At 43.3% G+C, this 27321-nt stretch overlaps 1 protein-coding gene across 2 annotated transcripts in view; it reads left to right on the forward strand.

Annotated features, from left to right (window-relative positions):
- The first annotated feature begins 21204 nt into the window (after positions 1-21204).
- LOC311132811 (protein tyrosine phosphatase type IVA 2-like) overlaps positions 21205-27321 on the forward strand; it is a 43570-nt gene continuing 37453 nt past the window's right edge. The window contains exon 1 of one of the 2 annotated variants that reach the window (XM_084166154.1): positions 21205-21324. The gene's annotated coding sequence lies outside the window, so the exon portion shown is untranslated. The remainder of the gene's footprint in view (positions 21325-27321) is intronic. The other variant, XM_084166153.1, reaches the window with a different exon arrangement.

Below are 27321 nucleotides of genomic sequence, written 5' to 3' on the forward strand. Positions count from 1 at the left end.
ATGATCTCCTAAATTGTACACAACGTATTTGGTGCTATAGTTATTATCTCATTGTGTTGATAAACGTACAGTAACAATTTATAATCCTCCGTAAGCCTCAGTATAACATAAAGGCTATCCATTCATTTTCCAACTAAAGATACATCCACAACTAAAATGGTTTATCCGTTGCTTGGTTTGATGGAACATCTGGTGTTGCCACAGGATATTCTTAGCGGAAGTCTTCTGACAGAATATGAAAGAAGGTTAACTTTCGGAAATGAGCATGCATGAATCTCCATAATAAGTAAAGGGAGAGAGAGAGAGAGAGAGGCCCTGTGTTTGTGAAATCGTCATTGCATAACAGTTAACATGACTCTGTTATTTCTGGGAGAAACGGTGGGACAAAGGTGAGAATGGTGTTTGCTGTGTGAGTTCTCCTAGTGCAGTTCAGTGTTTCTGTCTGTATCTATTGTTTATTTTACTCCCAGCCGTTAACACTTCACCTGGGTGACAGATCAACTGCAGAGACCATGGACCATACTTTCTGGGTCATTTGGGAACATGCACTTCTAGTCAATATTCCACCACAGTTTTGAATTGATGATCTGATGCGGTTCAAATAGGATGTGTGTGTCTTCACGAAGGTTAAATAAATGTACATGTATGGCCCTATAGCTTGGGCAATGTCGCAAAGATAATAATTTGGTTTGGTAGTAGTAGTGGGCTACACATCATGCAAAGAGGAGAAACGTCAAATAGAGACGTGGGAAATGTATTGAAAGTAAGACGAAAGTAATGTTGGAATAAAAACATAAAGGAACTGAGGGTAGACATGGGAGAAACTGGGACGGAATGAACGGGACAATCTATCTTGAAGACCTTCATTTTCCAGTGACCTTGGGCTCAAGGTTACATCATACAGTATATCACACTTCCTCGCTGTAAGTTCATTGAAGGGGCATCAGATAGTATGTTTTCCATCATTAGATCTATTTACCACTGGTCATAATTGGTGAGAATACACCATTTAGACTGCCCTGATTCTATTCATGGTGGAAATAGCAGAACATTAGGTAGCACCCATTTATTATCCTAGATTTTGAGTTCTCTTTCTATAACACTACCCAAGAGTATAAGTTGTATTTAGATTAGAACCTCAGGCCAACGTTCAATCAAAAATGGGTATCCAGGTTCCTGGGGTAAACAATAAGTATAATGCATGTAGCGTTATTGCTCTGTTGTCTGCATATTAATCCAAACATGCTGTACTGCTGTGCCTGAAGAATGATGTTTTTGACTTATCCTGGAGAAACGGTCATCGGTTTTGACTGAGTAGAGCCTCGTGTTTCACATTCAGTATTTTAGGTTTATGTAATGCAATCTCACTAGTCTCTGTGCCCCTTTTCCTCTCATCAGAACCTGAACATTAAGCAAAGTTTGACTATCATTATTGTTGTGTGAGTCTACTAGACAATTCAAGACTCGTTCTTTTGCCTTGCAAAAGTATTCATCCCCCTTGGCGTTTTTTTCTATTTTGTTGCATTACAACCTGTAATTTAAATTGATTTTTATATGGATTTCATGTAATGGACATACACAAAATAGTCCAAATTGGTGAAGTGAAATGAAAAAAAAAAACTTGTTACAAAAAATTATAAAAAAGAAATAACTGAAAAGTGGTGCGTGCATATGTATTCACCCCCTTTGCTATGAAGCCCCTAAATAAGATCTGGTGCGACCAATTACCTTCATAAGTCACATAATTAGTTAAATAAAGTCCACGTGTGTGCAATCTAAGTGTTACATGATCTGTCACATGATCTCAGTATATATACACCTGTTCTGAAAGGCCCCAGAGACTGCAACACCACTAAGCAAGGGGCACCACCAAGCCAGCGGCACCATGAAGACCAAGGAGCTCTCCAAACAGGTCAGGGACAAAGTTGTGGAGAATACAGAAACTTTGAACATCCCACGGACCACCATTAAATCCATTATTTAAAAATGGAAAGAATATGGCACCACAACAAACCAAGAGAGACCCGCCCACCAAAACTCACAGACCAGGCAAGGAGGGCATTAATCAGAGAGGCAACAAAGAGACCAAAGATAACCCTGAAGGAGCTGCAAAGCTCCACAGCGGAGATTGGAGTATCTGTCCATAGGACCACTTTAAGCCATACACTCCCCAGAGCTGGTCTTTACGGAAGAGTGGCCAGAAAAAAAGCCATTGCTTAATGAAAAGAATAAGTAAAACACGTTTTGTGTTCACCAAAAGCCATGTGGGAGACTCCCCAAGCATATGGAAGAAGGTACTCTGGTCAGATGAGACTAAAACTGAGCTTTTTGGCCATCAAGGAAAACGCTATGTCTGGCACAAACCCAACACCTCTCATCACCCCGAGAACACCACCCCCACATCTCTGGATGACTGAAACAGGTTTCCCTCAAGAATTTCCCTGTATTTAGAGCCATCCATCATTCCTTCAGTTCTGACCAGTTTCCCAGTCCCTGCTGATGAAAAACATCCCCACAGCATGATGCTGCCACCACCATGCTGTGGGGATGTTTTTCATCAGCAGGGACTGGGAAACTGGTCAGAACTGAAGGAATGATGGATGGCTCTAAATACAGGGAAATTCTTGAGGGAAACCTGTTTCAGTCATCCAGAGATTTGAGACTGGGGACAGAGGTTCACCATCCAGCAGGACAATGACCCTAAGCATACTGCTAAAGCAACACTCGAGTGGTTTAATGGGAAACATTTAAATGTCTTGGAATGGCCTAGTCAAAGCCCAGACCTCAATTCAATTGAGAATCTGTGGTATGACTTAAAGATTGCTGTACACCAGCGGAACCCATCCAACTTGAAGGAGCTGGAGCAGTTTTGCCTTGAAGAATGGGCAAAAATCCCAGTGGCTAGATGTGCCAAGCTTATAGAGACATACCCCAAGACACTTGCAGCTGTAATTGCTGCAAAAGGTGGCTCTACAAAGTACTGGCTCTGGGGGGGTGAATAGTTATGCACGCTCAAGTTTTCTGTCTTTTTGTCTTATTTCTTGTTTGTTCCACACACACAAATATTTTGCATCTTCAAAGTTATAGGCATGTTGTGTAAATCAAAATTATACAAACCCCCAAAAAATCAATTTTAATTCCAGGTTGTAAGGCAACAAAATAGGAAAAATGCCAATGGGGTGAATACTGTATATCAGACATTTGGAATGCCGTTTTTGGAGTGGTGTGGATAGACTATTACTCTCCTTTTTGTCTATTCTTTGTCATAGACAAAGTCACTTGGTTGCAGAGTTTGCAGTGCGTGTGCAAATAATATTTCCCAATGTACTGCCTTGATCATAAACTGATTAGACTTGTTTTCTATTCAATGATTAAAAAAAAATATATATATATATATATATATATATATATATATATATTTAAAAAATACGCCTTGCTTCGGTTTTAAGGGATATTTGTTTGTTATAGTTTGGAGATAGATACAAATGGGCATTTCCATTTGCACATGACATTAATGAAGATGTATTTATACATTTGTGATAATTTAACAGTAACGTCAAAACCGACCACCGAAGCCTAGATGGTGTAAATGGTATTTAACAGCATTGAACGAGTTAAGAGCATTTAGAACACATAGTTAGCCTTCTAGCATTGTTCATGAAGGACTCTTTTTGTGGATAAAAAAAAAAAATGTTTTTGTGTAATGTATAATGTATCAACCTATAGGATTTTTTTGTCTTATACATGGCTAATGCGTGCCCTCTATGCAATAGAATATGGGTATAAAATGCACTCTTTTTGATTGAAAATGTTTTGTCTGCTTATACAAAATCTACAGTACTTGATTGTATTGATACCACATCAATAAATACTTTCTTGTATATCTGTATTGGTTTTTTTTATTTCTAGATTCCACATCCATTTGAAACACACATCATATTTTGGATACAAATCAAATCAAATCAAATTGCATTTGTCACATACACATGTTTAGCAGATGTTATAGCGGGTGTAGCGAAATGCTTGTGCTTTTAGCTCCGACAGTGCAGTAATATCTAACAATTACACAACATATACCCAATATACACAAAAAGTAAGGAATGGGATTTAAGAATATATACATATATGGACAAGCAATGACAGAGCGGCATGGACTAAGACACAGAATAATATTATAGAATAGAATGCAGTATATACATATGAGATGAGTAGTGCAAGATATGTAAACATTATTAAAGTGACTAGTGTTCCATTTCTTAAAGTGGCCAGTGATTTCAATAGGCAGCAGCAGCCTCTAATGTGCTAGTGATGGCTATTTAACAGTCTGATGGCCTTGAGATAGAAGCTGTTTTTCATTCTCTCGGTCCCAGCTTTGATGCACCTGTACTGACCACGCCTTCTGGATGATAGCGGGGTGAACAGGCAGTGGCTCGGGTGGTTGATGTCCTTGATGATCTTTTTGGCCTTCCTGTGACATCGGGTGCTGTATGTGTCTTGGAAGGCGGGTAGTTTGCCCCCGGTAATGCGTTCGGCAGACCGCACCACCCTCTGGAGAGCCCTGCGGTTGTGGGCGGTGCAGTTGCCGTACCAGGCGGTGATACAGCCTGACAGGATGCTCTCAATTGTGCAACTGTAAAAGTTTGTGAGGGTTTTAGGTGATAAGCCACATTTCTTCAGCCTCCTGAGGTTGAAGAGGCTCTGTTGCGCCTTCTTCACCACACTGTCTGGGTGGGTGGACCATTTCAGTTTGTCGATGATGTGTACGCCAAGGAACTTGAAGCTTTCCACCTTCTCCACTGCGGTCCCGTCGATGTGGATAGGGGGGTGCACCCTCTGCTGTTTCCTGAAGTCCACGATCATCTCCTTTGTTTTGTTGATGTTGAGGGAGAGATTTTCCTGGCACCACACTCCCAGAGCCCTCACCTCCTCCCTGTAGGCGGTCTCTTCATTGTTGGTAATCAAGCCTACTACTGTTGTGTCGTCTACAAACTTGATGATTGAGTTGGAGGCGTGCTTGGCCACGCAGTCATGGGTGAACAGGGAGTACAGGAGTGGGCTGAGCACACACCCTTGTGGGGCCCCAGTGTTGAGGATCAGCGAAGTGGAGATGTTGTTTCCTACCTTCACCACCTGGGGGCAGCCCGTCAGGAAGTCCAGGACCCCGTTGCACAGGGTGGGATTCAGACCCAGGGCCTCGAGCTTAATGATGAGCTTGGAGGGTACTATGGTCTTACATAGGTATTCCTCTTGTCCAGATGGGATAGGTTAGTGTGCAGTGTGTTGGCAATTGCATCGTCTGTGGATCTATTGGGGTGGTAAGCAAATTGAAGTGGGTCTAGGGTGACAGGTAAGGTGGAGGTGATATGATCCTTGACTAGTCTCTCAAAGCACTTCATGATGACAGAGGTGAGTGCTACAGGACGATAGTCATTTAGTTCAGTTGACTTTGCTTTCTTGGGTACAGGAACAATGGTGGCCATCTTGAAAAATGTGGGAACAGCAGACTGGGAAAGGGAGAGATTGAATATGTCCATGAACACACCAGCCAGCTGGTCTGTGCATGCTCTGAGGATGCGGCTAGGGATGCCGTCTGGGCCGGCAGCCTTGCAGGGGTTAACACTCTTAAATGTCTTAATCACGTCGGCCATGGAGAAGGAAAGGCCACAGTCCTTGGCAGTGGCGGCTCCTGAAAAAATTCTCAGGGGGGGCAATTTTTCTGATGATTTAGGTGACCTACACACATTTAAAAAAAGATATGTCCAGCAACAACATGAAGACAGGGCCAGCATATAAGTCAATACCAGAAGCATTTATTGACTGATCTCAAAAGTGTTGGCTTACAAAAGCAAAATAAGTTATCACAGTAAAAATAATCAAGGGTGTTCTTTCACATTCCTCAACACTGCATAAACAATATGCATTTCCATAAAACACCTCATCTAATTGTGCCACAAAGTTGACAAGTCCAAGAAAAATACCAGGGTTGGTGGAGCCCTCAGTTTCATCTTTGCCTCGCAAAGCTAACTCAAACACTCCGCAAAACTTCACACACTGGATTAGCCGGCTGAGGATGTGGCGGTTCTTGCTAACCTCATCGTTGTGGCGGCGGACAGCTAGCCTGTATCCCTCATCCAGTTGAGTGGCAATGTTCACTCTCCCCAAAGCAGACAATCTCAAACAGCTATCCATGTGGGTCTTTGACAGCTCATGTTTCTTAATCTTTTCTGAAAGATGGTGCATGTCCGTTACACCAGTCGCTGTCCAAGCGGTGCTGTCTGCCGTGCCGCCTTCAGGGTGAAAGAGTAAGCAGGGGTAGCAGAAGACTGCATTAGCTACATCGCAGCCTGCTAGCCAGGTTTTTCGTTCGTAACAATTTTTGGAAAATCCTCGGGTGTAGGACTTTCCCCCTTTAGTAGAAACCTGTTGAATTATTAAATTTGGTCTGGGAGGTCCTAATTGTTTCGTTGCCAATTTATCTTGATTTGTTCGCCGACAAAAAGGAACTTCTTTCAAAGAGACAATCGAGTTGCACTGAACGCTAGCCATCTTGACAGTAGTACGTGAATTGATTGACGCTGCTACCCGCTCTTTTCTTAGTTACGTTCATGGTTATGTTACGTATGACGAAAGCGCGTAAGTGCAAGCCCTCCCGGAACCCATAGAGATTGTATTGAAAGCTCTGATATTTGAAAAAAAATGATTTTACATGAGAGTCTATGAGAGACTTCTGGGGCGATTTTCAACCTGACTGAAATCGCCCCAAAAGGGGCGGGGCCATTTGAAGCACGACTTTAGCCTGATTGGACATTTAGTGGCAGATCAGACGTCTAGATTAGAACACTGATAACTACTGTTGCTGTGATATAATTGATTAGAAAAAAAATCCCTTCCTTTTCCCGTTTGGCAGTGCGTCGCCCATATCGCCCTAATGAACACACCGCCCCTGGTCCTTGGTAGTGGGCCTCGTCAGTGGCACTGTGTTATCCTCAAAGCGGCCGAAGAAGGTGTTTAGCTTGTCTGGAAGTGAGACGTCGGTGTAGGCGACGTGGCTGGTTTTCTTTTTGTAGTCCGTGATTGTCTGTAGACCCTGCCACATACGTCTCGTGTCTGAGCCGTTGAATTGCGACTCCACTTTGTCTCTATACTGATGTTTTGCCAGTTTAATTGCCTTGCGGAGTGAGTAGCTACACAGTTTGTATTCTGCCATATTCCCAGTCACCTTGCCATGGTTGAATGCGGTAGTTCGCGCTTTCAGATTTGCGTGAATGCTGCCGTCTATCCACGGTTTCTGGTTAGGGTAGGTTTTAATAGTCACAGTGGGCACAACATCACCTATACACTTCCTGATAAACTCAGTCACCATTTCAGTGTACATGTCTAAATTATTTTCGGAAGCTACCCGGAACATATCCCAGTCCGCGTGAAAAAAACTATCTTGAAGCGTGGATTCCGAATGGTCAGACAAGCATTGAATAGTCCTTAGCACGGGTACTTCCTGTTTGAGTTTCTGCCTATAGGAAGGGAGAAGCAAAATGGAGTCGTGGTCAGATTTGCCAAAAGGAGTGCGGGGGAGGATTTGCCGAAAGGAGGGCAATGGTCGAGGATTTTAGCAGCTCGAGTACAACAGTCGATATATTGATAGAACTTCGGCAGCCTAGTCCTCAAATTTGCTTTGTTAAAATCCCCGGCTACAATAAATGCAGCCTCAGGATATGTGGTTTCCAGTTTGCATAAGGTCCAGTGAAGTTATTTGAGAACACCCGAAGAGTATTCTCTTGGGAGATAATACGGTCGGCATTTGATTGTGAGGTATTCTAGGTCGGTTGAACAGAAGGACTCAAGTTCCTCTATGTTACTACAATTACACCATTAGTCGTTAATCATGAAACACACACCTCCGCCCTTCTGCTTCCCGGAGAGATATTTATTCCTGTCTGCGTGATGAACTGAGAGCCCATCTGGCTGGACCGATTTCGACAGAATATCCCAAGAGAGACATGTTTCCGTGAAACAGAGTATGTTACAGGCCTTGATGTCTCTCTAGAAAGAAATCCTTGCCCATAGTTCGTCGACTTTGTTAACCAAAGACTGAACATTAGCGAGTAGAATACTTGGAAGCTGTGGATGGTGTGTGCGCCTCCTAAGTCGGACCAGCAGGCCGCTCAGAGTGCCTCTCCTCCGCCGGCGATGTTTTGGGTCAGCCGCTGGAATCAGTTCAGTTGCCCTGGGGAGTGCAAACAAAGGATCTGCTTCGGGAAAGTCGTATTTCTGGTCGTAATGCTGGTGAGTTACCACCGCTCTGATATCCAATAGTTTTTCCCAGCTGTATGTAATGATGCAAAACACTTTCTGAGCTAATAATGTAAAAAAATAATACATAAAAAAACAAAATACTGCAAAGTTTCCTAAGACCTAGTCGCGAGGCCGCCATCTTCGTCGGCGCCAGGCGCAAGGGAGTATTAGTAGTGTATGCTTACTGTATCTGGGCCTTAGTATAAAATACTATATATAGGCTATCCAATTTGCTCTCAGAATGGTATGTACTGTACCAATGAAGATATAGGCCTAAGTCACTTTGGAGAATAACCAGTAATGAGTAGGGTGTCTTTTATCTAGAAGAGACCCACCTGTGTGTATACATTTTCCATGGTCTGGTAAAGAGTTCACTAGACTGAACATAACAACCACATCTACATCCATCAAACAGACTGTGTGTTTTTTCTACAAAAACACACAGACCCATCACACACACACACACACACACACACACACACACACACACACACACACACACACACACACATTGGAAGCAAGAGCTGCTACTGTTCACAAAAATGTCAGGTTGGGAAAAGAGGGGTGGGCTATATAGGCTGGCTGACGTGACTCACGTGACTCACAGGGTGGGTATTGCTGTGACACACTGGTCTGGACAGGAGGCCGTTGTTAATGCAGCATTCGGACAGACTTGTGCTTATTTCTGGCTAAGCTTTGATTGGTTCTCTCAAATGTTTTTTTTTATTTCCTGGGGAATTGAGACCTCATGTTGTTTGGATTTGAAAATCCAACAGTTGTATTTGAAGGGGCGGCGCTCGGGGGCTGTGTGTGGTTGTCCACGTGGGTTTGAGTGAGAACGACACAGAGGAGAACCAATCAGGAAAAAAAGCACATCCCCTTCATTATCGACGCATCTTGCCGACAACATCAACATAGCCTTTCCAGACTGAAGTCAGGAGGACTTCGAGTTAGGTGTTAGCCAGACTATTAGCTGATCAGAAGTCAGGAGGACTTGGAGTTAGGTGTTAGCCAGACTATTAGCTGATCAGAAGTCAGGAGGACTTCGAGTTAGGTGTTAGCCAGACTATTAGCTGATCAGAAGTCAGGAGGACTTCGAGTTAGGTGTTAGCCAGACTATTAGCTGATCAGAAGTCAGGAGGACTTCGAGTTAGGTGTTAGCCAGACTATTAGCTGATCATAGCGAATGTACATGACGCAGGCCTAAATCAGCTACAGTAGTTAGCTAGCTAGTTAATTATGCTGTCGAAATAATATTCTAGCTATTCTTTTACTTGATTTGAGTTTGTTCTGCTGCTGACATCTGCCTCTTAATTGCCCCCTTCCCTGTACCTGACCACGAGAGACGACAACACGCAACTCAGAAGTACTTCCAAAGACGATGTAACTTTTATTGGTAATCACCACTAACGGAGGGCGCCTGTATCACCTGTATGCCTGGATGAGTGTAGCAGCAGTGCGCATGCAAACTCCTTGGGTGGGGGAATGGGGCGCCCGCATGGGGGAGTGGTAATTTTCTAAAATTCAAGAGTTTATTTACATTTACATCATTTAGCAGACGCTCTTATCCAGAGTGACTTACAAATTGGTGCATTCAACTTATGATAGCAAGTGGGACAACCACTTTTTTTCTTCTTTTTTTTATGGGGGGGGGGGGGGGGGGGTGGGGGAGGGGGGGTAGAAGGATTGCTTTATACTATTCCAGGTATTCCTTAAAGAGGTAGGGTTTCAAGTGTCTCCGGAAGGTGGTCAGTGACTCCGCTGTCCTGGCGTCGTGGGGGAGCTTGTTCCACCATTGGGGTGCCAGAGCAGCAAATAGCTTTGACTGGGCTGAGCGGGAACTGTGCTTCTGTAGAGGTAGGGGAGCTAGCAGGCCAGAGGTGGATGAACGTAGTGGCCTCGTTTGGGTGTAGGGTCTGATCAGAGCCTGAAGGTACGGAGGTGCCGTTCCCCTCACAGCTCCATAGGCAAGCACCATGGTCTTGTAGTAGATACGAGCCTCAACTGGAAGCCAGTGGAATGTGCGGAGGAGCGGGGTGACATGAGAGAACTTGGGAAGGTCGAACACCAGACGGGCTGCGGCGTTCTGGATAAGTTGTAGGGGTTTAATGGCACAGGCAGGGAGCCCAGCCAACAGCGAGTTGCAGTAATCCAGACGGGAGATGACAAGTGCCTGGATTAGGACCTGTGCCGCTTTCTGTGTAAGGTAGGGTCGTACTCTGCGAATGTTGTAGAGCATGAACCTGCAGGATCGGGTCACCGCTTTGATGTTAGCAGAGAACGACAGGGTGTTGTCCAGGGTCACGCCAAGGCTCTTTGCACTCTGGGAGGAGGACACAATGGAGTTGTCAACCGTGATGGCGAGATCATAGAGCGGGCAGTCCTTCCCAGGGAGGAAGAGAAGCTCCGTCTTGCCGAGGTTCAGCTTGAGGTGGTGATCCGACATCCACACTGATATGTCTGCCAGACATGCAGAGATGTGATTCGCCACCTGTTATCAGAAGGGGGAAAGGAGAAGATTAATTGTGTGTCGTCTGTGTAGCAATGATAGGAGAGACCATGTGAGGATATGACAGAGCCAAGTGACTTGGTGTATAGAGAGAATAGGAGAGGGCCTAGAACTGAGCCCTGGGGGACACCAGTGGTGAGAGCACGTGGTGTGGAGACAGATTCTCGCCACGCCACCTGGTAGGAGCGACCTGTCAGGTAGGACGCAATCCAAGAGTGAGCAGCGCCGGAGATGCCCAACTCAGAGAGGGTGGAGAGGAGGATCTGATGGTTCACAGTATTAAAGGCAGCAGATAGGTATAGAAGGATGAGAGCAGAGGAGAGAGAGTTAGCTTTAGCAGTGCGGAGAGCCTCCGTGACACAGAGAAGAGCAGTCTCAGTTGAATGACCAGTATTGAAACCTGACTGGTTTGGATCAAGAAGGTCATTCTGAGAGAGATAGCAGGAGAGTTGGCTAGAGTCGGCACGTTCAAGAGTTTTGGAGAGAAAAGAAAGAAGGGATACTGGTCTGTAGTTGTTGACATCGGAGGGATCAAGTGTAGGTTTTTTGAGGAGGGGTGCAACTCTCGCTCTCTTGAAGACGGAAGGGACATGGCCAACGGTCAAGAATGAGTTGATGAGCGAGGTGAGGTAAGGGAGAAGGTCTCCGGAAATGGTCTGGAGAAGAGAGGAGGGGATAGGGTCAAGCGGGCAGGTTGTTGGGCGGCCGGCCGTCACAAGTCGCATTATTTCATCTGAAGAGAGAGGGGAGAAAGAAATCAAAGCATAGGGTAGGGCAGTGTGAGCAGGACAAGCGGTGTCATTGGTTGACGAAGTCATCCACAGAGAGGGAGGAGGGAGGGGGAGGAGGAGGAGGATTCAGCAGGGAGGAGAAGGTGGCAAAGAGCTTCCTAGGGTTAGAGGCAGAGGCTTGAAATTTAGAGTGGAATTAGCTAGTTCAATTGGTAATCTGTTACATTTAAAGTTACGAGAGAAAAGAAACATCAAATAAAATGTATTCATAAAAAACATTTTCACCAATCTGCGAGGGCGTTCAGTTCGATTAAACATTTGCTATGTTGCATGAGAGTTTGTACTGAACGACATGTTTCCCCAAAACGTACCTCAACGTTCTTGAACAGACTTCGAGGTACGTTTTCTCAGTTTGGTGGGTGTGGCAAGGTGTGACTTGAAGCAATGAGTGACGTATTTAAAAGGCAGCGGAGCGTTCCCCAACCCAACCCCTCCCCGTTTTTCAACTGGTCGTTCAGAACAGAACAGTTTCTGTTTCATTGAACGTTGCAGTACGTTTTTTCGTACTGAACGCAGCCCTGGGTCCTTTCTGTGCAGGTGTCTGTGACTCAGCCTCATTCTATGTTGATATGGGTGTTTTGGTTACAAATAGGCCTATATAGTGTTGTGGTGGATACACACACCCCTACAGAGAGACCAGGGTAGAGTAACACACACCCCTACAGAGACCAGGGTAGAGTAACACACACCCCTACAGAGAGACCAGGGTAGAGTAACACACCCCTACAGAGAGACCAGGGTAGAGTAACACACACCCCTACAGAGAGACCAGGGTAGAGTAACACACACCCCTACAGAGAGACCAGGGTAGAGCAACACACACCCCTACAGAGAGACCAGGGTAGAGTAACACACACCCCTACAGAGAGACCAGGGTAGAGTAACACACACCCCTACAGAGAGACCAGGGTAGAGTAACACACACCCCTACAGAGAGACCAGGGTAGAGTAACACACACCCCTACAGAGAGACCAGGGTAGAGCAACACACACCCCTACAGAGAGACCAGGGTAGAGTAACACACACCCCTACAGAGAGACCAGGGTAGAGTAACACACACCCCTACAGAGAGACCAGGGTAGAGTAACACACACCCCTACAGAGAGACCAGGGTAGAGTAACACACACCCCTACAGAGAGACCAGGGTAGAGTAACACACCCCTACAGAGAGACCAGGGTAGAGTAACACACACCCCTACAGAGAGACCAGGGTAGAGTAACACACACCCCTACAGAGAGACCAGGGTAGAGTAACACACACCCCTACAGAGAGACCAGGGTAGAGTAACACACACCCCTACAGAGAGACCAGGGTAGAGTAACACACACCCCTACAGAGAGACCAGGGTAGAGTAACACACACCCCTACAGAGAGACCAGGGTAGAGTAACACACCCCTACAGAGAGACCAGGGTAGAGTAACACACACCCCTACAGAGAGACCAGGGTAGAGTAACACACACCCTTACAGAGAGACCATTAGAGTAACACACACCCCTACAGAGAGACCAGGTTACACACACAGAGCTAAGGAGAGACGGCCAGTAAAGACTAGGCCTATAAACTCAAACCTAGAGCATTTTATGATTTTACACCCCCCCCCCTAGTACCTGGCTGTCGTGGATGTTATCCCCAGGGGGCCAGCTGTGTTTGCCAGGCTGTTCTCCGTCGCCAGCCCAGTCCGGCCCATTCCGGCTCTCCGCACCAAGTCTGTGGTGCGCGTCGCCAGCCCAGTCCGGCCCATTCCTGCTCCCCGCACCAAGTCTGTGGTGCGCGTCGCCAGCCCAGTCCGGCCCATTCCTGCTCCCCGCACCAAGTCAGTGGTGCGTTTCGTCAGCCCTGTCCGGCCCGTTCCTGCTCCCCGCACCAAGTCAGTGGTGCGCGTCGTCAGCCCGGTCCGGCCCGCTCCTGCTCCCCGCACCAAGTCAGTGGTGCGTTTCGTCAGCCCGGCTCGGCCTGCTCCTGCTCCCCACACCAAGCCAGTGGTGTGCGTCGTCAGTCCGGCACGGCCCGTGCCTGTTCCACCGGTGGCGGGTCCGGCACCGGTCAGGTGCTGCGTCACGCCGGAGCTAGAGCAATCCGCTCCACCAGTGTTCAGTTCAGCTCTGGTCAGCAGGGCCAGACCGGACCAGGGGTACTTTGGGGGGTTAGAGAAGGAGTGGGGGTCATGTCCGGAGCCGGATCCGCCGCCGAGGCGGAGTGCCCACCCGGTCCCTCCCCTGTTGTATTTGGTTGGCGCGGTCGGAGTCCGCGCCTTTAGGGGGGGGTACTGTCACGCCCTGGCTCTGGGGACTCTAGTATGTTGAGCCAGGGTGTGAGTTTTCATTTGTTTATGTTCTTATTTGGTTTGTTTATGTAACCAGAGACATCACGTTTTCGTCTGTTATTTTGATTGTGTGATCATACCCTAATAAATATAAATATGTTCACCTTCAACGCTGCGCATTGGTCCTCCTCCTTAGACGAGCGTGATAACGACTCAAGTCATGTTTGTGCCTGTGCGATTGAGTCTGACTAGTAGAGGCGTTGTCTTCTCTTCCCTAGCAGTTGAAATTCAAATATTTAAAAAAAACTAGCTTGTGAACAAAACAATGTAAATTGCCAAGAAACACAAGGACAAAGTCTCACTTTAGTAAATTATACCAACAAAAAAGTAAAAAAAGTAAATTATACCAACTTTTTATGCTTTTCATAGCCTACTGGTTAATTTAGAATGTTTCTCATGACTCAGCCCTGTTGCGACACCACTCATATTATGGCCATTGAAATGCCACCGATCGCGGTTAACATTTTTTCAATAACTGAAGCTGAAGGTTATACTCTTAGTTTAAAGTGTGACCGAAACCCAAATTGTGTACTTGCCTACTGTCAGATTTCTTTTTTTTTATTTCAAGGGCGTATGTAACTTCTTTCCTAGGTCAGTTTGACCTCACTGCACATGTTTAGGGTGATCAACAGATGCTGAGTAAGAGAGAACTCCAGCTGATCGTCGCGTTCATAATGACGAGTTTAGGAATTTTATTTTTTTCCCTTTTATTTTTTATTTGAAGGGTATTGTACTATCACTTTTATTTTTATTTTGTGTAGGTTGGGAATGTTGAGGGTGGGGTTATGTTGGCATTATCCAAAGATTATTGTGTTGTGTTTCTATGGTATTTTGACTTCTCCTCTTATAAGGATTCATGTCTAGTTCAACCACAAGTCAGGATGGTATTTTGACTTCTCTTATAAGGATTCATGTCTAGTTCAACAACAAGTCAGGATGGTATTTTGACTTCTCTTATAAGGATTAATGTCTAGTTCAACCACAAGTCAGGATGGTATTTTGACTTCTCTTATAAGGATTCATGTCTAGTTCAACCACAAGTCAGGATGGTATTTTGACTTCTCTTATAAGGATTCATGTCTAGTTCAACAACAAGTCAGGATGGTATTTTGACTTCTCTTATAAGGATTCATGTCTAGTTCAACAACAAGTCAGGATGGTATTTTGACTTCTCTTATAAGGATTCATGTCTAGTTCAACAACAAGTCAGGATGGTATTTTGACTTCTCTTATAAGGATTCATGTCTAGTTCAACAACAAGTCAGGATGGTATTTTGACTTCTCTTATAAGGATTCATGTCTAGTTCAACCACAACTCAGGATGGTATTTTGACTTCTCCTCTTAAAATAATTAATGTATAGTTCAACCACAAGTAAGGATGATATTTTGACTTCTCTTATAAGGATTAATGTCTAGTTCAACCACAAGTCAGGATGGTAATTTGACTTCTCCTCTTATAAGGATTAATGTGTAGTTCAACAAAAAGTCAGGATGGTATTTTGACTTCTCCTCTTATAGGGATTCATGTCTAGTTCAACCACAAGTCAGGATGGTATTTTGACTTCTCTTATAAGGATTAATGTATAGTTCAACCACAAGTCAGGATGGTATTTTGACTTCTCCTCTTAAAATAATTAATGTATAGTTCAACCACAAGTCAGGATGGTATTTTGACTTCTCTTATTAGGATTAATGTCTAGTTCAACAACAAGTCAGGATGGTATTTTGACTTCTCCTCTTATAAGGATTAATGTCTAGTTCAACCACAAGTCAGGATGGTATTTTGACTTCTCCTCTTATAAGGATTAATGTCTAGTTCAACCACAAGTCAGGATGGTATTTTGACTTCTCCTCTTATAAGGATTAATGTCTAGTTCAACCACAAGTCAGGATGGTATTTTGACTTCTCCTCTTATAAGGATTAATGTCTAGTTCAACAACAAGTCAGGATGGTATTTTGACTTCTCTTATAAGGATTAATGTCTAGTTCAACCACAAGTCAGGATGGTATTTTGACTTCTCCTCTTATAAGGATTAATGTCTAGTTCAACAAGTCAGGATGGTATTTTGACTTCTCCTCTTATAAGGATTAATGTATAGTTAAACAACAAGTCAGGATGGTATTTTGACTTCTCCTCTTATAAGGATTAATGTCTAGTTCAACAACAAGTCAGGATGGTATTTTGATTTCTCCTCTTATACATTTACATTTACATCATTTAGCAGACGCTCTTATCCAGAGCGACTTACAAATTGGGATTAATGTGTAGTTCAACAAAAAGTCAGGATGGTATTTTGACTTCTCCTCTTATAGGGATTAATGTCTAGTTCAACAACAAGTCAGGATGGTATTTTGACTTCTCCTCTTATAAGGATTCATGTCTAGTTCAACAACAAGTCAGGATGGTATTTTGACTTCTCTTATAAGGATTAATGTCTAGTTCAACAACAAGTCAGGATGGTATTTTGACTTCTCCTCTTATAGGGATTCATGTCTAGTTCAACAACAAGTCAGGATGGTATTTTGACTTCTCTTATAAGGATTAATGTCTAGTTCAACAACAAGTCTGGATGGTATTTTGACTTCTCTTATAAGGATTAATGTCTAGTTCAACAACAAGTCAGGATGGTATTTTGACTTCTCCTCTTATAGGGATTCATGTCTAGTTCAACAACAAGTCAGGATGGTATTTTGACTTCTCTTCTTATAGGGATTCATGTCTAGTTCAACAACAAGTCAGGATGGTATTTTGACTTCTCTTATAAGGATTAATGTCTAGTTCAACAACAAGTCAGGATGGTATTTTGACTTCTCCTCTTATAAGGATTAATGTCTAGTTCAACCACAAGTCAGGATGGTATTTTGACTTCTCCTCTTATAAGGATTAATGTCTAGTTCAACCACAAGTCAGGATGGTATTTTGACTTCTCCTCTTATAAGGATTAATGTCTAGTTCAACCACAAGTCAGGATGGTATTTTGACTTCTCCTCTTATAAGGATTAATGTCTAGTTCAACAACAAGTCAGGATGGTATTTTGACTTCTCTTATAAGGATTAATGTCTAGTTCAACCACAAGTCAGGATGGTATTTTGACTTCTCCTCTTATAAGGATTAATGTCTAGTTCAACAAGTCAGGATGGTATTTTGACTTCTCCTCTTATAAGGATTAATGTATAGTTAAACAACAAGTCAGGATGGTATTTTGACTTCTCCTCTTATAAGGATTAATGTCTAGTTCAACAACAAGTCAGGATGGTATTTTGATTTCTCCTCTTATACATTTACATTTATATCATTTAGCAGACGCTCTTATCCAGAGCGACTTACAAATTGGGATTAATGTGTAGTTCAACAAAAAGTCAGGATGGTATTTTGACTTCTCCTCTTATAGGGATTAATGTCTAGTTCAACAACAAGTCAGGATGGTATTTTGACTTCTCCTCTTATAAGGATTCATGTCTAGTTCAACAACAAGTCAGGATGGTATTTTGACTTCTCTTATTAGGATTAATGTCTAGTTCAACAACAAGTCAGGATGGTATTTTGACTTCTCCTCTTATAAGGATTAATGTCTAGTTCAACCACAAGTCAGGATGGTATTTTGACTTCTCCTCTTATAAGGATTAATGTCTAGTTCAACCACAAGTCAGGATGGTATTTTGACTTCTCCTCTTATAAGGATTAATGTGTAGTTCAACCACAAGTCAGGATGGTATTTTGACTTCTCCTCTTATAAGGATTAATGTCTAGTTCAACAACAAGTCAGGATGGTATTTTGACTTCTCTTATAAGGATTAATGTCTAGTTCAACCACAAGTCAGGATGGTATTTTGACTTCTCCTCTTATAAGGATTAATGTCTAGTTCAACAAGTCAGGATGGTATTTTGACTTCTCCTCTTATAAGGATTAATGTATAGTTAAACAACAAGTCAGGATGGTATTTTGACTTCTCCTCTTATAAGGATTAATGTCTAGTTCAACAACAAGTCAGGATGGTATTTTGATTTCTCCTCTTATACATTTACATTTACATCATTTAGCAGACGCTCTTATCCAGAGCGACTTACAAATTGTGATTAATGTGTAGTTCAACAAAAAGTCAGGATGGTATTTTGACTTCTCCTCTTATAGGGATTAATGTCTAGTTCAACAACAAGTCAGGATGGTATTTTGACTTCTCCTCTTATAAGGATTCATGTCTAGTTCAACAACAAGTCAGGATGGTATTTTGACTTCTCTTATAAGGATTAATGTCTAGTTCAACAACAAGTCAGGATGGTATTTTGACTTCTCCTCTTATAGGGATTCATGTCTAGTTCAACAACAAGTCAGGATGGTATTTTGACTTCTCTTATAAGGATTAATGTCTAGTTCAACAACAAGTCTGGATGGTATTTTGACTTCTCTTATAAGGATTAATGTCTAGTTCAACAACAAGTCAGGATGGTATTTTGACTTCTCCTCTTATAGGGATTCATGTCTAGTTCAACAACAAGTCAGGATGGTATTTTGACTTCTCTTATAAGGATTAATGTCTAGTTCAACAACAAGTCAGGATGGTATTTTGACTTCTCCTCTTATAAGGATTAATGTCTAGTTCAACAACAAGTCAGGATGGTATTTTGACTTCTCCTCTTATAAGGATTAATGTATAGTTCAACCACAAGTCAGGATGGTATTTTGACTTCTCTTATAAGGATTCATGTCTAGTTCAACAACAAGTCAGGATGGTATTTTGACTTCTCCTCTTATAAGGATTAATGTCTAGTTCAACAACAAGTCTGGATGGTATTTTGACTTCTCCTCTTATAAGGATTAATGTGTAGTTCAACAACAAGTCAGGATGGTATTTTGACTTCTCCTCTTATAAGGATTAATGTCTAGTTCAACCACAAGTCAGGATGTTATTTTGACTTCTCTTATAAGGATTAATGTCTAGTTCAACAACAAGTCTGGATGGTATTTTGACTTCTCCTCTTATAGGGATTCATGTCTAGTTCAACAACAAGTCAGGATGGTATTTTGACTTCTCCTCTTATAGGGATTCATGTCTAGTTCAACAACAAGTCAGGATGGTATATTGACTTCTCTTATAAGGATTAATGTCTAGTTCAACAACAAGTCAGGATGGTATTTTGACTTCTCCTCTTATAAGGATTAATGTCTAGTTCAACAACAAGTCAGGATGGTATTTTGACTTCTCCTCTTATAAGGATTAATGTATAGTTCAACCACAAGTCAGGATGGTATTTTGACTTCTCTTATAAGGATTCATGTCTAGTTCAACAACAAGTCAGGATGGTATTTTGACTTCTCTTATAAGGATTAATGTCTAGTTCAACAACAAGTCAGGATGGTATTTTGACTTTTCCTCTTATAAGGATTAATGTCTAGTTCAACAACAAGTCCGGATGGTATTTTGACTTCTCCTCTTATAAGGATTAATGTCTAGTTCAACAACAAGTCAGGATGGTATTTTGACTTCTCCTCTTATAAAGATTAATGTCTAGTTCAACAAGTCAGGATGGTATTTTGACTTCTAACCTCTACAAATCTGAACCCCCATCAAATAATACGGCTATAGACAACTTTTTAGATAACTTGGATATTCCATCCATTGATATGGACATGAGTAAAGTTCTGGATAACCCTCTGCATCTTGATGAGATAACAGGGTCTAAAGTTAATGCAAAGTGGCAAGGCCGATGGCATGGGGCCAGATCAACTCACCCCACTTGCTATTACATATGTTCAACGACTCGTTTTCACAGGGCTCTCTCCCCCCGACGCTAACTCAAGCCTCCATCTCACTTATACTCAAGAAAAATAAAGATCCGGTGGAATGTGGTGGATAAGCTACTTTGTTCTACTTGTTATTTTAATGACACTGACAATGCCTTGTTCAATGTTCTGTGTGCCGTTTCTCAAAATAATCCCCATAATAAAGGGACAGTCCAATTGACCACTAGGGGGCGTTTATGTCTCACTAAAAGGTAACATGGACCAAAACAGAGAACCTATTTCTTCACTTGATAATAATGTCAGAGAATAACATGATTTATGATATTCGATACATATTCATACATGGTGTTACTATTATATTTTCTATATTCATAACATGACATTAGATTAATCAATGATGACGCCATTAAGCTATGAGCACACGTCTGTGTCTGACCAATATTTTATATTGCCAATCTAACAAAACAACAGATTACCTCATCCCTTGACTGTTTGTTATATTATAACATAGCTAGTAAGACAGGACAAGGCTTGGCTGGAGGTCATCTAACTAGGTGGATGGACCAAAATAGGTGCGTTTGAGTGGTAAGGCGAAAGCAACAGACTGTAGACAAATGTCTAGGAGTGAAGTCAGGTGCATCTGCGACAGCCGAAAGTCGGACACTAATGTGGTTTTCCAAAAGCAAGGCTCCGATCAACATGGCAGTGTTGCCGTTGTTTATAAAAGTTTATCTTTATAATATCGAAATAAAGATGGCTGCAACCCCCATATCACACACTAACAAATTGAAATCATATGTATAATCAATCGGTGAGAAAGAGCATCATATTAATGTTTATATATCCATTGTATACATGAATCTCGGCAAAGTTGGATCCTGTTTCAATCATGTCTTTGATCACATTCCTGTGGGTCAAACAAAAACACCCTAATGATTGGTTGGCAATAGAGCCTCCCACAATGCAGGCGATGGATGCAGGATGCGGTCAAAATTTCATGACCCTTGATCACATGGTTTTTGTCAAGTTCATGGAGTCAACATGTAGGCACAAGTCGGACAATTTGTAAATTATGCAATACACTTTGAAGGCGGTGAACAAGGATGGCCAGACTTGACAAAAATGATCCACTCGAACACTTATAATGGCTCAATGTACAACCTATTGAGTCCTATTGCTCATCACTCCGAGATTGGCGATGACGAGAGGTTGACCAAATCGGCAATTTATAGTCGGAACTAGGAAACGCGGAAATTTCGATTTGCTGATTCGTTGAACGCGGCACTTGTATAACTACAACCACTTAGCAACTCGGACATTTCTGAGATTCCTAGTTCCGACTAGCACATGAACGCGGCATTACTACTGCTCAACCTGAAATAAACATTATATCTCTCAGTGATTCCAGTTTAATATTAGCACATTTGTTAAACATTATTGTTGTTTTGTGATGACAGTGGTTTTGATCACTGGTTTTCTTGCGTACAAAGTGACGCAAAAAAGATTACCACCTTGAAACTCCTCCCAACAGTTCCGATGTGAGCTCTCTCACCCACCTTTGAGAGGAACTAAAAAGATATCTGACAGCAGTTACTGCCCTCCATCCACATTCTCCGGGATAGTCACTGGTTTTCAATGTTCAGCCTGCTCTTTGTAAGTAAGAACGCTTGTTCATATCGTTATACATTATCACAAAAAAAACCCAGATATAACTATTTCGCAATAGCGTCGGTCTTATTGGGAAGAAAGTAACGTTAGCTAGCTAAGGCTAGCCTGCTAACGCGGGGATATGGCAGCTAAATAACATTACGCGAAGCTGCAGAGTTGGAGAACGACGTTATCTACAAATAATGTTGGCAAAACACCAAGGTCCAAGTTAAACGAAACATTAATAGCGAACGAGTAGTAGTTTTAATCGAAAAAGCCTTAACATCGATAACAGCTAGCTAGCTAACGTTAGCCAGTCAGCTGTCCGTTTCCTGCGTAACGCCGGTAGCTAGCTATAGTAAGTTAACGTTAGCTTAGTTAGCACGTTAACCACGGTAATGGACGCGAGCTAACTAACGAATCTACAAGGGGGGATTGTGGTTTCAGCCAACCATCTAAGCCAAAGTAGCCATCGATAATAACTAGGTATTTTTTTCTGTTTATCTACCCAGATAGCTTTGTTAGTGCTAGCTAGCTAGCTACTCGTTTGACCCACACTAACAGTTACAGCCCAGTGTGACCCATTTATTTTCTTAACTGCCTTGCTTGTAGCCGGCTAGTTAGCATAACGACGTTAGCAGGGTAGCTAGTTTCATGGCTTGACAGACGGAGAAGGGGCAAGCCAACGTTGTTGGCTAACATTACAGTTACACACACAGCGACCTATTTTACAAGACATGCGGACCCGTTTCTTGTGTCAATGTTATCTTTTGTCCTCGATATTAATTAGCCGACCAAGAAAGCTTACTAGCCAAATATAATTAGCCTGTTTGCTAATTGCTAGGTAGCTAGATGATGCTTCTACTGTACCCAATGATGTATAGTTATACTCCTTGCTTCTAGCTACCTTACTTGCCCTTGTTCCTGTTCACATGTAGCTAACGTTAGCCTAGCTGCGCAGTGTTGAACTGGAAACGCCGCTGTCTGAATTGGATGTACAGAGTTTCGGTCGGTCCTAAGGTTGGCTACGGACAGGTGTAACACGATATAACGTGTCAACTAAATTCAAAAAAAAAAAATACAAATCGGGATGGAAAAACGCATTAACTGTTAACTTATACGACTAAAACCAGATATAAAGTATGTAGAAAAGATAGTGCTCATATATTTATTTATTTATAATATAGTCTAAGTCATCATAATAAAATCTAGACAATCAGGGAGAATTGAAAATTCCCAAAACAATGAATTTAGCAGAATATGTAAGAATCGCATGAAATTACCTTATACTGCAACATTTTCTCCCAGCTGCATGGCAGAATGTGTAGAATTGTAGGAAATTTGCTTTAAAACTGCAAACATGTCTCATGCTCCCTGCTACCCCCACCACCTAAGCCCCCTTTTCATCCAGAAAAAACCCTGATCATAACATCCACTCCTGCTTCAGTGTATTCTTTGTCAGGGTATTTCAAATCAAATTGTATTTGTCACATGCTTACTTACAAGCCCTTAACCAACAATGAAGTTTTAAGAAAAATAAGTGTTAAGTAAAAAATTGATAAATAATTAAAGAGCAGCAGTATAATAACAGTAGTGAGGCTATGTACTGGGAGTACTGGTACGGAGTCAATGTGCGGGGGCAGAGAGTAGCAGCAGCGTAAAAGAGGGGGTGGGGGGAACAATGCAAATAGTCTGGGTAGCCATTTGATCAGGAGTCTTATGGCTTGGGGGTAGAAGCTGTTAAGAAGCCTTTTGGACCTAGGCTTGGCACTCCGGTACCACTTGCCGTGCGGTAGCAGAGAGAACAGTCTATCACTAGGGTGGCTGGAGTCTTTGACAATTTTTAGGGCCTTCCTCTGACACCGCCTGGTATAGAGGTCCTGAACGGCAAGAAGCTTGGCCCCAGTGATGTACTGGGCCGTATGCACTACCCTCTGTAGTGCCTTGCGGTCGGAGGCCGAGCAGTTGCCATACCAGGCGGTGATGCAACCAGTCAAGATGTTCTCGGGTGCAGCTGTATAACTTTTTGAGGATCTGGGGACCCATGCCAAATCCTTTGTCTCCCGAGGGGGACTAGGCTTTGTCCTGATCGCTCCACGACTGGCTTGGTGTGTTTGGACCATGATAGTTTATTGGTGATGTGGACACCAAGGAACTTGAAGCTCTCAACCTACTCCACTACAGCCCCGTCGATGAGAATGGGGGCGTGCTCGGTCCTCTTTTTCCTGTAGTCCACAATCATCTCCTTTGTCTTGATCACGTTGAGGGAGAGGTTGTTATCCTGGCACCACAGGGCCAGGTCTATGACCTCCTCCTTATAGGCTGTCTTGTCGGTGATCAGGCCTACCACTGCTGTGTCGTCGGCAAACTTAATTATGGTGTTGGAGTCGTGTCTGTGCAGTCATGGGTGAACAGGGAGTACAGGAGGGGACTGAGCACGCATCCATGAGGGGCCCCTGTGTTGAGGATCAGCGTGGCAGATGTGTTGTTACCTACGCTTACCACCTGGGGGTGACCCGTCAGGAAGTTAAGGATCCAGTTGCAGAGAGCGGTGTTTATTCCCAGGGTCCTTAGCTTAGTGATGAGCTTTGAGGGCACTATGGTGCTGAGCTGTAGTCAATTATTAGCATTCTCACTTGGGTGTTCCTGTTGTTCAGGGCAGTGTGGAGTGCAATAGAGGTTGCATCATCTGTGGATCTGTTGGGGCGGTTTGAAATTTGGAGTGGGTCTAGGGTTTCTGGGATAATGGTGTTAATGTGAGCCATGACCAGCCTTTCAAAGCACTTCATGGCTACTAACGTGAGTGCTACGGGTCGGTAGTCATTTAGGCAGGTTACGTAAGTGTTCTTGGGCACAGGGACTATGGTGGTCTGCTTGAAACATGTTGGTATTATAGACTCAGACAGGGACAGGTTGAAAATGTCAGCGAAGACACTTGCCAGTTGGTCAACGCATGCTCGGAGTACACGTCCTGGTAATCCATCTGGCCCTGCGGCCTTGTGAATGTTGACCTGTTTAAAGGTCTTACTCACATTTGCTACAGAGAGCGTGATCACACTGTCGTCCGGAACAGCTGATGCTTTCATGCATGCTTCAGTGTTGCTTGCCTCGAAGCGAGCATAGAAGTAATTTAGCTCATCTGGTAGGCTCGTGTCACTGGGCAGCTTGCGGCTGTGCTTCCCTTTGTAGTCTGTAATAGTATGCAAGCCCTGCCACATCCGACGAGCGTCGGAGCCGGCGTAGTACGATTCAGTCTTAGTCCTATATTGACGCTTTGCCAGTTTGATGGTTCGTCGGAGGGCGTTGCGGGTTTTCTTATAAGCGTTCGGGTTAGAGTCCCGCTCCTTGAATGTGGCAGCTCTACCCTTTAGCTCAATGCGGATGTTGCCTGTAATCCATGGCTTCCGGTTGGGGTATGTACGTACGGTCACTGTGGGGACGACGTCATCGATGCACTTATTGATGAAGCCAGTGACTGATGTGTACTCCTCTATGCCATCGGAAGAATCCCGGAACATATTTGATTTTGTGTTCCTGCTGTTGTTTACAAATATACACAGAGACGGTGGCAGAAACATTATGTACAAAATAAGTTACAAATAACGTGAAAAAACACACACAATAGCACAATTGGTTAGGAGCCCGTAAAACGGCAGCCATCTCCTCTGGTGCCATTCTTTTGAAGGTTCTTTTTTTTTGGTCTATTTGACAGTGAGTGACAACTACAATTTATTTTGGGGTGGAAAGGTTGAATGTGCAAAGGATGTCACACTGCTTGCTTAGTGAGTACCACTTCCTCCTGATTCTGCCTATTCCTGTCTGAACTCGGGACCTCTGCCTCACGCACGTGACCGTACTCCCGCAAGCGTCTTGTCCGATCGCGCCACCTCAAAGGCTAGCTAATGAGGTGACACAGGCACGACACTTAAAGCTGAGGAGTTCACACATCCCCATGTTCTACACAGGCAGTTTACACACACCCAGTGTGGGCGGATCAGTCAGAAGGTAAGCTTAGACGTTCCTACTTAGGAGTCATGGCAAGGTGACCTATTTATTCATGCACTTGTAAAGTAGCTGTAGGTGGATATACATCACTCTAAGGTATCACTGGCTACCAGTGCCTGCTCAGTTTTGATTACTGAGCATTGCTTTGACTAATTAACAAAATAGGCCATACAAATCCTATACATTGCATTCGGAAAGTATTCAGACCCCTTCACTTTTTCTACATTTTGTTACGTTACAGCCGTATTTTAAAATTGATAAAGTTGTTTTTTACCCTCATCAATCTACAGACAATACCCCGTAATGACAAAGCAAAAAACAGGTTTTTATACATTTTTTCAAATTTCTAAAAAATAAAACCAGGAATATTACATTTACATATGTATTCAGACCCTTTACTCAGTACTTTGTTGAAGCACCTTTGGCAGCGATTACAGCCTCAAGTCTTCTTGGGTACGACGCTACAAGCTTGGCACACCTGTATTTGGGGAGTTTCTCCCATTCTTCTCTGCAGATCATCTCAAGCTCTGTCAGGTTGGATGGGGAGCATCGCTGCACAGCTATTTTCAGGTCTCTCCATAGATGTTTGATCGGGTTCAAGTCCGGGCTCTGGCTGGGCCACTCAAGGACATTCAGAGACTTGTCCGGAAGCCACTCATGCATTGTCTTGGTTGTGTGCTTAGGGTCGTTGTCCTGTTGGAAGGTGACCCTTTACCCCAGTCTGAGGTCCTGAACCTGCTCCAGAGCGCTTTCATCAAGGATCTCTCTGTACTTTGCTCTGTTCATCTTTCCCTCGATCCTGACTAGTCTCCCAGTCCATGCCGCTGAAAAACATCCCCACAACATGATGCTGCCACCGTCATGCTTCACTGTAGGGATGGTATTGGCCAGGTGATGAGCGGTGCCTGGTTTCCTCCAGACGTGACACTTGGCATTCAGGCCAAAGAGTTCAATCTTGGTTTCATCAGACCAGAGGATCTTGTTTCTCATGGTCAGAGTCCTTTAGGTGCCTTTTGGCAAACTCAAAGCGGGCTGTCGGTCCTTTTACTGAGGAGTGGCTTCGGTCTGGTCACTCTACCAGAAAGGCCTGATTGGTGGAGTGCTGCAGAGATGGTTGTCCTTCTGGAAGGTTCTCCCATCTCCACAGAGGAGATTTTAGATTGAATACATTTGGAAACGTTTCTAAAAACCTGTTTTCGTTTTGTCATTATGGGGTATTGTGTGTAGATTTATAAAAAATAAATATTGAATCCATTTTAGAATAAGGCTGTAACGTAACAATGTGGAAAAGGTCAAGGGGTCTGCACTTTCCGAATGCACTGTGTATCATAATGATCTGTAACAATTGAACTGTAAATCCATTTCCTGTAGGACATTGTTAGCTTATTTTATTGTTTCAAGTACGGTTGTCACAATCCCAGTGTCCATGTCAGAAAGGAAAACACAAAGCAGACAGCTCTTTTTGGACCTTTAAAAACACAACTGCAATATTGTGTGCTATAGCTTGGAAAATAAAAATGTGATTCTGGGTGACATCAGGCTGTTTGTCTCCAACATCAGGACTGTTTTCTACAGGAAATATAGTCCGTTTCATGTTTTGTTTCCTTGTGACGATACCTCTGAGTATGGCAATGCTAGTATAGTAACAACCCTAGTGGGTCACACTGAACTGCTTTATTAGAAAGCTAATTGACGTACAAGGCTGGAGCTGGGAGCTGCTCTGGAAATAGCTCACTTCAGCCAGCCCACATGTATACAGCCTGACGTCAAGGGCAAGCCTTTGACGGCCAGGCAGGGAGGGCCTCATTCCCCAGATTCCATGCTACACATACCGGTATCACACCCCACTTCCTGTCTGTGTTCTTTTGTACACTATGTGCTCTGGATAGAGGTTGGCCTCATCACCCTTGGCAATTTCCTACTCTACTTTTGATCACCTCCTTTTGAGACACAGCCACAGATCTAGGATCGTCTCACCTCCCCAAAATCCTAGCCTTGCTGT

This window comes from Coregonus lavaretus, assembly GCF_964263955.1.
Source record: "Coregonus lavaretus genome assembly, chromosome: 7".
NCBI lineage: Eukaryota > Metazoa > Chordata > Actinopteri > Salmoniformes > Salmonidae > Coregonus > Coregonus lavaretus.